The following is a 10,618-nucleotide window of genomic DNA, read 5'->3' as shown; positions in this document are numbered from 1 at the left end:
TAGCTTCCTGTGCCAACCAGAAGTGCCTTTAATTGGGTCACACTGTCTGTTTCGAAGGGTTAAAAAAGTCACATCTCTCCAAAACTTCATATGGGTGACTAGGTAACCCTTCTGAACTGTAAATCAGTCATTTCTCCCAACAGATGTCAAAGAAAAGCTCCCTCACACACACACAGGAAGGATGGAGTGATAAAGTGCAGTGCTTAAAGACACAGAGAGCAGGAATAGGCATTACAATAATCCCTAGGCCGTGCCGAGTTCAACGAGATATCCCGCTTGACCGTAGCTCGCTCGGTCTAGGCGCAGCGACCATTAGAATAGTAGGCCCAAAATGAAGCCTGCCCCACAACGTCATTTGATTTTGGGTGAGAGTGAGAAAACCGTTAGGGTGAGAAGAAAAATTCCACCACAGGAATGTTCCTACGGTCCTCCCGATCCGTGCAAGCCTAACCTTGACCGTGTGGCATTAACCCTTAATAGTTAAAAGAAGGTGTTTACATCAAACATTTTGCATTGACTTCTCTCCCCATAGGAATACATTGCCTACACTCCTAAATTCAACCTGAAGCCTATATGGGTTATGAATGCCGTATGAACCTGTCTTCGGTACCAGTCCATCAGGCCACTATGAGGTCTACCTGTGTTGATTCTAAGCTTCCTGGACCAACCGGAAGTGGTTAAAATCACCCTAAAAGTGTTTACCCATACCCTGCCTGCAGTTTGATAGACATAGTGCATTCAACCCTGTGTAAATCAGTCAGTTCTTAACGTAAGGACTTAAAACTCAGGATTCTGTAAAAGCATACCCCCAATGAGGATATGTGTTGATTTATAGCTTCCTGTGCCAACCGGAAGTGCCATAATTGGTGTCTCAGGGGCTGTTTCGAGGGGTTAAAAAAGTCTGATCTTTCCAAAACTTCATATGTGTGATTACGCAACCCCCATGAACTGTAAATCAGTCATTTTTCCCAAAACAATTCAAAGGAAAAAAAAATCACACTAAAACACACCTTGGAAGGAGGGACGTATTGGGGTGCGTAGAGACAGACAGTGGCTGCAATAGTTAGCTTTGTTCGAGCTAAAAAAGAACCGTCAGACCTAGAGTTCCGAAACTTTAGAAACCTGTTCTAGACCTCCGGTCGATGGTGCGTGGTGAGTTACGTGGCTCTAGAAGGTTCTCGGACCGAGAAACAGCCTCGTACATTTGCAATACTTTCAATCACGAAAATGACGACATTTAGAAATGTCCCAGAGTCGCAAGACTAGGTGCATTGCGAACGTCTCGGCCCATATAGACATACCCCAACGTTTCTGTCCGATAGCTCATTCAAGGACCCCGTAGCAAGTCATGGAAAATAGTGGATTTTCAGCACCAATTAGGGTTTTTCTCGGACACCAAATGACCTATCGAGCCGAAACTTGGGATTCGGGGTCGCCTCAACTAGGCCAACACATAACATAAGATATGGATCCGCAGCTAGAACGTAACTACGTGTTTTATGTTTTTTTTTATGGTTTGAACCGAAGGCGTTGTGAATTTTGGGCCAGCTCTAAAGTATGTAATAGTTGGCTACTAAACGAGTTGGAAAAAGTGGGTTTGGTGTCAGTTTGTATCAGTTTGGTGTCAGAATGATATCTAATTGACTGATGGACTCTTGTCCACTTGACTCTTGTCCATTTGCAATATGTTTAAACAGTGAGGTACCATCACCAAAAGCGACATTCTGAAATCTACCCTAACGAGCGATTGAGATGAACCAGAATCACTGCAAAGCCATCCCGAGTTCATCGGGCCAGTCAATTTCACATTCCTGCAGGATTTTTATAGCATGACAAATTTGTGATATTACCTGCCCATTAAAACATATTGCAAATGCACAGTGACTTTGAAAAAGTAAGGAAACATAAACAAATGGACATAATGAAATCACCATTTTTTTATTTTTGGGTTACCAGTTGCACAACAATGCATGTGCATTTGCAATATGATTCTATAGTGAAAAAACATCACCAAATGGACATGATGAAATCAACACAACAAGTGATGGAAATGAACAACTATCACTGCCCGGCCATCCCGAGTTCATCAGTACAGTCAATTTTGGCCCCCCCAAAAATAGACTTTTGACTTTGACTTTTGACTTCCTATGAAATCATATTGCAAATGGACAAAACATATGCCTTATGCACAAGTAAAACAAAAAAAAATAAATTATGATAATACAAGTTGACAAAAGTATAGTTTGAGCAAAGTATAGTTTGAATTTTGAGCATGCCAAATTCGTGATGGTACATGCCCATTGAACCATATTGCAAATGCACAGTGACTTTGCAAAAGTAAGAAAACATAAACAAATGGACATAATGAAATCACCATATTTTTATTTTTGGGTTACCAGTTGCACGTGCATTTGCAATATGATTCCATAGTGAAAAAACATCACCAAATGGACATTCTGAAATCAACACTAACGAGCGATTGAGATTAACCAGAATCACTGCCCAGCCATCCCGAGTTCATTGGGCCAGTCAATTTCACATTCCTGCAGGATTTTTAAAGCATGTCAAATTCGTGATGGTAAATGCCCATTGAAACATATTGCAAATGCACGTGCATTTGTGCAATCTTCTCCAACCTGGCTGGAATGGTAATTATTTAATGTAATTACCCCCCTGTTATATGCTCCACAATCCCTCACTTATGAATTCATATTGTTAATCAGATATGATAAAACAGAGTATAAGTTTACTTAGTCACAGTTCTATTTAAAATGGGGATATTGTTTAGTAATTTATTCATACAATTCCTAACAATCCACCCTAAAATGTCAAAACAATTCATACCATCATTAAACACTATATGGAAACGTCAATGATATACTAGAATAAAACAATATCAATGATAAACTAGAATAAAACAATATCAATGATATACTAGAATAAAACAATATCAATGATAAACTAGAATAAAACAATATCAATGATATACTAGAATAAAACAATATCAATGATAAACTAGAATAAAACAATATCAATGATAAACTAGAATAAAACAATATCAATGATAAACTAGAATAAAACAATATCAATGATAAACTAGAATAAAACAATATCAATGATATACTAGAATAAAACAATATCAATGATAAACTAGAATAAAACAATATCAATGATATACTAGAATAAAACAATATCAATGATAAACTAGAATAAAACAATATCAATGATATGCTAGAATAAAACAATATCAATGATATACTAGAATAAAACAATATCAATGATATACTAGAATAAAACAATATCAATGATATACTAGAATAAAACAATATCAATGATATACTAGAATAAAACAATATCAATGATAAACTAGAATAAAACAATATCAATGATAAACTAGAATAAAACAATATCAATGATATACTAGAATAAAACAATATCAATGATAAACTAGAATAAAACAATATCAATGATATACTAGAATAAAACAATATCAATGATATACTAGAATAAAACAATATCAATGATATACTAGAATAAAACAATATCAATGATATACTAGAATAAAACAATATCAATGATAAACTAGAATAAAACAATATCAATGATATACTAGAATAAAACAATATCAATGATAAACTAGAATAAAACAATATCAATGATATACTAGAATAAAACAATATCAATGATATACTAGAATAAAACAATATCAATGATATACTAGAATAAAACAATATCAATACATGTATTTACACACAATCACCTTCAATGACTGTTCAATGACCTACATCAGAATCTTAAGTCTACTTATCAGGATTTTTCGTTACAATCTTCATTAAAAAACTGTCTATACATTGAAACAAGAAACCATCTAAATTCCCTAAACATCAAATATGGTCTCCTCGCGAGTGAAAGGATCCGGACTCTTCTATCATGTCCGGAGCCATGCATTCATCATTCCACTGGTCAGAGCTTAGAGTGGGTCCATATTTCACCATGTTAAGTGTCATTGATTTCTCCAGAGCCCTGGAAATGAGAACTTTCCCGCACGCATGCTTGGTTAATACTTAATCCTCATTGTCTAACTACGTGTCAATATTACCCTCTGGCCTTCTCGGGGTTCATGGTGTATCAGGAATGTGGCTCCCACGATCAGACAGATTAGGATGGTCAGTACACCTGTGAAGCCCCACCCTTTACTGGAAAACACATCAGCAGCCAGAAGCCAGACACACTTTCACTTCTATGAACAAACACATGGACAAACACATGGACAAACACATGGACAAACACATGGACAAACACATGGACAAACACATGGACAAACACATGGACAAACACATGAACAAACACATGGACAAACACATGCACAAACACATGGACAAACACATGGACAAACACATGGACAAACACATGGACAAACACATGGACAAACACATGGACAAACACATGGACAAACACATGGACAAACACATGGACAAACACATGGACAAACCTGGACATACACATGGACAAACACATGGACAAACACATGGACAAACCTTGGACATATAGGTTTGGTTAACAAACAGTTTCTCATTTGTTCTATCTGATTATATCTTTAACGTCTATGCCTACTTGTTAGCTAATTTAAAATATATATATATATATATATCCAATAGGCCACATCCTGTCCTAGAACACAACTTACCCATCCCCCCTTTGATACCTGGCTCTGCCCAGGTAACAACCTTGCCTATTCTAAACAATGACTTAGGTAAGATTAGTAAATTATCCTTATGTCTGACATCATCATGTAGGAGCGCCCCTTTCATTCTCCACATGTCCAATTCTCCCTTGGGCGTCCATTCTTATCTATCCTATACCAATTCTCTGTCAAGTGTCTTATCTACTTTAAGAAGTATCTGTGCTACTTATATATGTTCTTAAATATATATATTTATTGATTTAAACAGTAACCCTTTTCTCTCCTATCTTTCAAATACCACTAAGCGTCTCACTGTTTGACTTTATCTAAAATCATTGATTTTTTGAAAGAACATGTCTATGAGTGGCAATCTCTAAAGTCCTTACAATCAATCTATCTTGATCCTAACAATAATCCTAAATCATCACAGATGTAATATATCCCTGTTAAATGTAATACTATTTAATTAAAAAACGTATAATAGTCAAACAAAGCCAAAACAACTGCTAACCATTTCAAATCCTTCCTACACTAATAAGATCTCTCCTTCAGGGGTCCACAGTATTTTATCTGACAATAACATGAGTTAACCAACCTGTTTAGGATGCTGCGAATTTTCGCAGCTTTTTGTTAAAAATCACGCAAATTTTCAACGTCCTGCTACTCATGGCAGGAATATAGTATATGATTAGCATGTGTGGATAGAAAACACTCTGAAGTCTCTAAAACTGCTGTCTGTGGCTTTAACAGAACGTATTTAGGAGTAAAAATCCAGAGGAAAACTGTTCACAAAAAACACAAAAAAATATCCATCCGCCAGTCTATGTATTGTCTACGGCAAGGGAAAATAGATAGAGACCCGTTTACAATGCCTACAGCTTCCACACGATGTCGCCAGTACTGGCATTTCATTGGTAGTTTATCCTTGGTGTGATGACGAATAGACACTTCCTGTCTTGGGGTCCACCAAAGGAAGTTATGAAAGGCAAAATATGGACGATGATTTCAAGACTTGCTGCTATCGAATACAGATCGCCCGTGATCAATTTAATCGATTATTAACGTTTATTAATGCCTAAAGTTGGTTTACAAAAGTAGTTTGAAGTGATTTGTAAAAGTTTATAGGCAACTTTTTGTCATTTTAAACAATGACGTTGCGTTTTGGAACGGTGCTTTTCCATGGATCAGACGGGCTTCATAAATGGACATTTTTGGGTATACATGGACGGATTTAATCGAAAAAAGACCCAATTGTGATGTTTATGGGACATATAGGAGTGCCAACAAAGAAGCTCGTCAAAGGTAATGAATGTTTTATATTTTATTTCTGCGTTTTGTGTAGCGCCGGCTACGATAATTATTTTGTTTGCGTCTCGTTCAGGTATTTCGGGGGGGGGGGTGCATGCTATCAGATAATAGCTTCTCATGCTTTCGCCTAAAAGCATTTTACAAATCTGACATGTTGGCTAGATTCACAACGAGTGTAGCTTTAATTGAGTACCCTGCATGTGTGTTTTAATGAAAGTTTGAGTTTTATCGAGTACTACAGTTGGCGCTCTGAAATTTCCGCTGATTTTGGTCCCTGTACAGGGACCGCAGCCATATCAGTTTCATCAATAATTTAATATATGTTGCATAGTGTGGAATACCTTATCTACAGTAATTTATCACCCCTAAGAACTGAAACTTATTAATTTTCATTAATAATTCTAATGCTTATAAAATCACTATTTTTCTATGTAATTTCCTGCCATATTGGCTTAAAATATCTCCTGTCCAAATGTATTATCAATGATAAATAGGATTTTTTTTTTCTGTTGTAATACCAAATCAATAATAGCCCATTCAAAAAACTTCACAGCGATGATAATTCCTCTTTACCTCAAATCATTAATCAACGTCAATGTATATGAATACTTAAATGAACATGCTACCCTTAGATACAATTAACCTGATAACATTATTATCTAAATGTATTACTTATTGTAAATGTCGTATATTTCTCGGCGTAAGAAATCCGTAATTTAATCCCAGGTATTTAATAAAAATGTAAACGTATTCTCCCTTGGCTCCTTCAATTGACATATTTTAGATAACTTCCATCCGTCCCGGAAGAAGGAATCCTACTCAAACACATCAGATAATACAATGTTTAATTGAGTAAAATCAACACCTACAATCTACCATAACCAGTAACCAAATAAACTAACCGAGAATAAATGACCACCAGAATACATTATCACAATGTTTTACACCCCTAGGAGACAGAACCAGACTATTGAGATGCATCCCTAGGAGATTAACCAATAATAAATGACCACCAGAATACATTATCACAATTTTTTACTATTCAAACGTTCTGATCTCCCTTCCTTCTTACAGGCAAATATAAATAAATATAGCCCAATAAATGCCGCAAATCAATGATGCCCACCTAGCGAATCTGCTGCTAGTTTTTAGCATGTTTTCTAACTACCCTGATGACATACAGCTACTTTTAAAAAATGTATTTGGAAATTGTTATCAACTTCTGAAAAGTGACTCAAAACAATAATGCATTTTCCTTCTAAAAGACACAAACAATTTTCTCTGTCACCCCCAGTCACAACATCATTGCCGTGGCGACAAAAGTGCATTGCGAGTGATGTCATCAACAGGGGATCAACTTAGACCCAAGCCGCAACGACTTTCAATGAATTGTAAATAATTGTTGGCTGTCTGCAGCAACAGTAGTACGGGTTGGAGAAACCAAACCTAATTTATCACATCTGTTGAATCTTTAATTAGAACTTACAACATCAATCAACATCTCTCAATTCGCTAAATTTATAAGAACATTTCGATGGGCGCAAATCTATCGTAATTGTCTCTTCATTATTATTTATAATTCATTAGATTTAAGTAACTGTCTCTTCATTATTATTTATAATTCATTAGATTTAAGTAACTGTCTCTTCTTTGATTCAGCATTTTAATTACGACTCTATTCCCAATACATTATATTATAATATATATAATATATAATACAATACATTATATTATAATATATATAATATATAATACAACACATTATATTATAATATATATAATATATAATACAATACATTATATTATAATATATATAATATATAATACAATACATTATATTATAATATATATAATATATAATACAATACATTATATTATAATATATACAATATATAATACAATACATTATATTATAATATATATAATATATAATACAATACATTATATTATAATATATATAATATATAATACAATACATTATATTATAATATATACAATATATAATACAATACATTATATTATAATATATACAATATATAATACAATACATTATATTATAATATATATAATATATAATACAATACATTATATTATAATATATATAATATATAATACAATACATTATATAATAATATATACAATATATAATACAATACATTATATTATAATATATATAATATATAATACAATACATTATATTATAATATATATAATATATAATACAATACATTATATTATAATATATATAATATATAATACAATACATTATATTATAATATATATAATATATAATACAATACATTATATTATAATATATATAATATATAATACAATACATTATATTATAATATATATAATATATAATACAATACATTATATAATAATATATACAATATATAATACAATACATTATATTATAATATATATAATATATAATACAATACATTATATTATAATATATATAATATATAATACAATACATTATATTATAATATATATAATATATAATACAATACATTATATTATAATATATATAATATATAATACAATACATTATATTATAATATATACAATATATAATACAATACATTATATTATAATATATATAATATATAATACAATACATTATATTATAATATATATAATATATAATACAATACATTATATAATAATATATACAATATATAATACAATACATTATATTATAATATATATAATATATAATACAATACATTATATTATAATATATATAATATATAATACAATACATTATATTATAATATATATAATATATAATACAATACATTATATTATAATATATATAATATATAATACAATACATTATATTATAATATATATAATATATAATACAATACATTATATAATAATATATACAATATATAATACAATACATTATATTATAATATATATAATATATAATACAATACATTATATTATAATATATATAATATATAATACAATACATTATATTATAATATATATAATATATAATACAATACATTATATTATAATATATACAATATATAATACAATACATTATATTATAATATATATAATATATAATACAATACATTATATTATAATATATATAATATATAATACAATACATTATTCAAACAGATCATTTAGTGAACAGACATCGTCTTACCTCAAAATTCGCTCCGTCCTTATTTTAAAGTTGAATGTATTAGTCTTTTCAATTTGAACCAAACAAACAATTTAAAACGTTCCGTTTATGTCTTATACAAATACGAGCAACTATAACTTTCTAGGCAAAACGTACAGATAGTTTAATTCCAATCAAAAACTCCTCCTTTAACCTGGACCAATCAAAAACTCCTCCTTTAACCTGGACCAATCAAAAACTCCTCCTTTAACCTGGACCAATCAAAAACTCCTCCTTTAACCTGGACCAATCAAAAACTCCTCCTTTAACCTGGACCAATCAAAACGTACAGATAGTTTAATTTCAATAAAAAAACTCTGATTTTAGTCAAAGCATAAAGTTAGCTAGCTAGCCCGTTTAGCGACAGAACGATGACGGCCTACGGGTGAACAGTGGGTTAACTGCCTTGTTCAGGGACAACTAGCCCGTTTAGCTTTGTAGCTAGCTCTCTTGGACCAAAAAAAAATGAAAGAAAAGTAATTACAGTTGTAAGTTGTAATTTCCAGATGGGAGAAATGCCAGATCGGTCTATAATAACTATCGTTAAATAACGGAGATGTGAGTCTTCAGTGACGGTTGGTCCCTCTTTGCTCTGTGAGGTAGCTAACGTTACAGTATGTAGACAGACGGAAAATGTCCTTTTCTAAAAAAAAATTGGTCAACGTGGAGTGAAACAGCGCAACAAAACCAACCAGTGGCCAGGAATATATTACACCCATAGTTGATGAGACTTACCATAGAGAATGAATAGGAAAAATGAAGGAAAATTCAAACTTTACTATATCCGCCTCTTCCCTAGTGGCCTTCTCTCTCTGTCTCCTCTTTAACGGTCTGCCTCTCCCTTCTGCTCATCTAGATCTTCCCTGGTGGCCTTCTCTCCCTGTCTCCTCTTTAACGGTCTGCCTCTCCCTTCTGCTCCTCTAGATCTTCCCTAGTGGCCTTCCCTCTCTGTCTCCTCTTTAACGGTCTGCCTCTCCCTTCTGCTCCTCTAGATCTTCCCTGGTGGCCTTCTCTCTCTGTCTCCTCTTTAACGGTCTGCCTCTCCCTTCTGCTCCTCTAGATCTTCCCTGGTGGCCTTCTCTCTCTGTCTCCTCTTTAACGGTCTGCCTCTCCCTTCTGCTCCTCTAGATCTTCCCTAGTGGCCTTCTCTCTCTGTCTCCTCTTTAACGGTCTGCCTCTCCCTTCTGCTCCTCTAGATCTTCCCTGGTGGCCTTCTCTCTCTGTCTCCTCTTTAACGGTCTGCCTCTCCCTTCTGCTCCTCTAGATCTTCCCTGGTGGCCTTCTCTCCCTGTCTCCTCTTTAACGGTCTGCCTCTCCCTTCTGCTCATCTAGATCTTCCCTGGTGGCCTTCTCTCCCTGTCTCCTCTTTAACGGTCTGCCTCTCCCTTCTGCTCCTCTAGATCTTCCCTGGTGGCCTTCTCTCTCTGTCTCCTCTTTAA

This window comes from Oncorhynchus mykiss, chromosome 10 (genome assembly GCF_057628025.1).
Source record: "Oncorhynchus mykiss isolate SJ-2025 chromosome 10, ASM5762802v1, whole genome shotgun sequence".
Classification (NCBI taxonomy): Eukaryota; Metazoa; Chordata; class Actinopteri; order Salmoniformes; family Salmonidae; genus Oncorhynchus; species Oncorhynchus mykiss.
Note: the sequence above shows the minus strand (reverse complement) of the source record.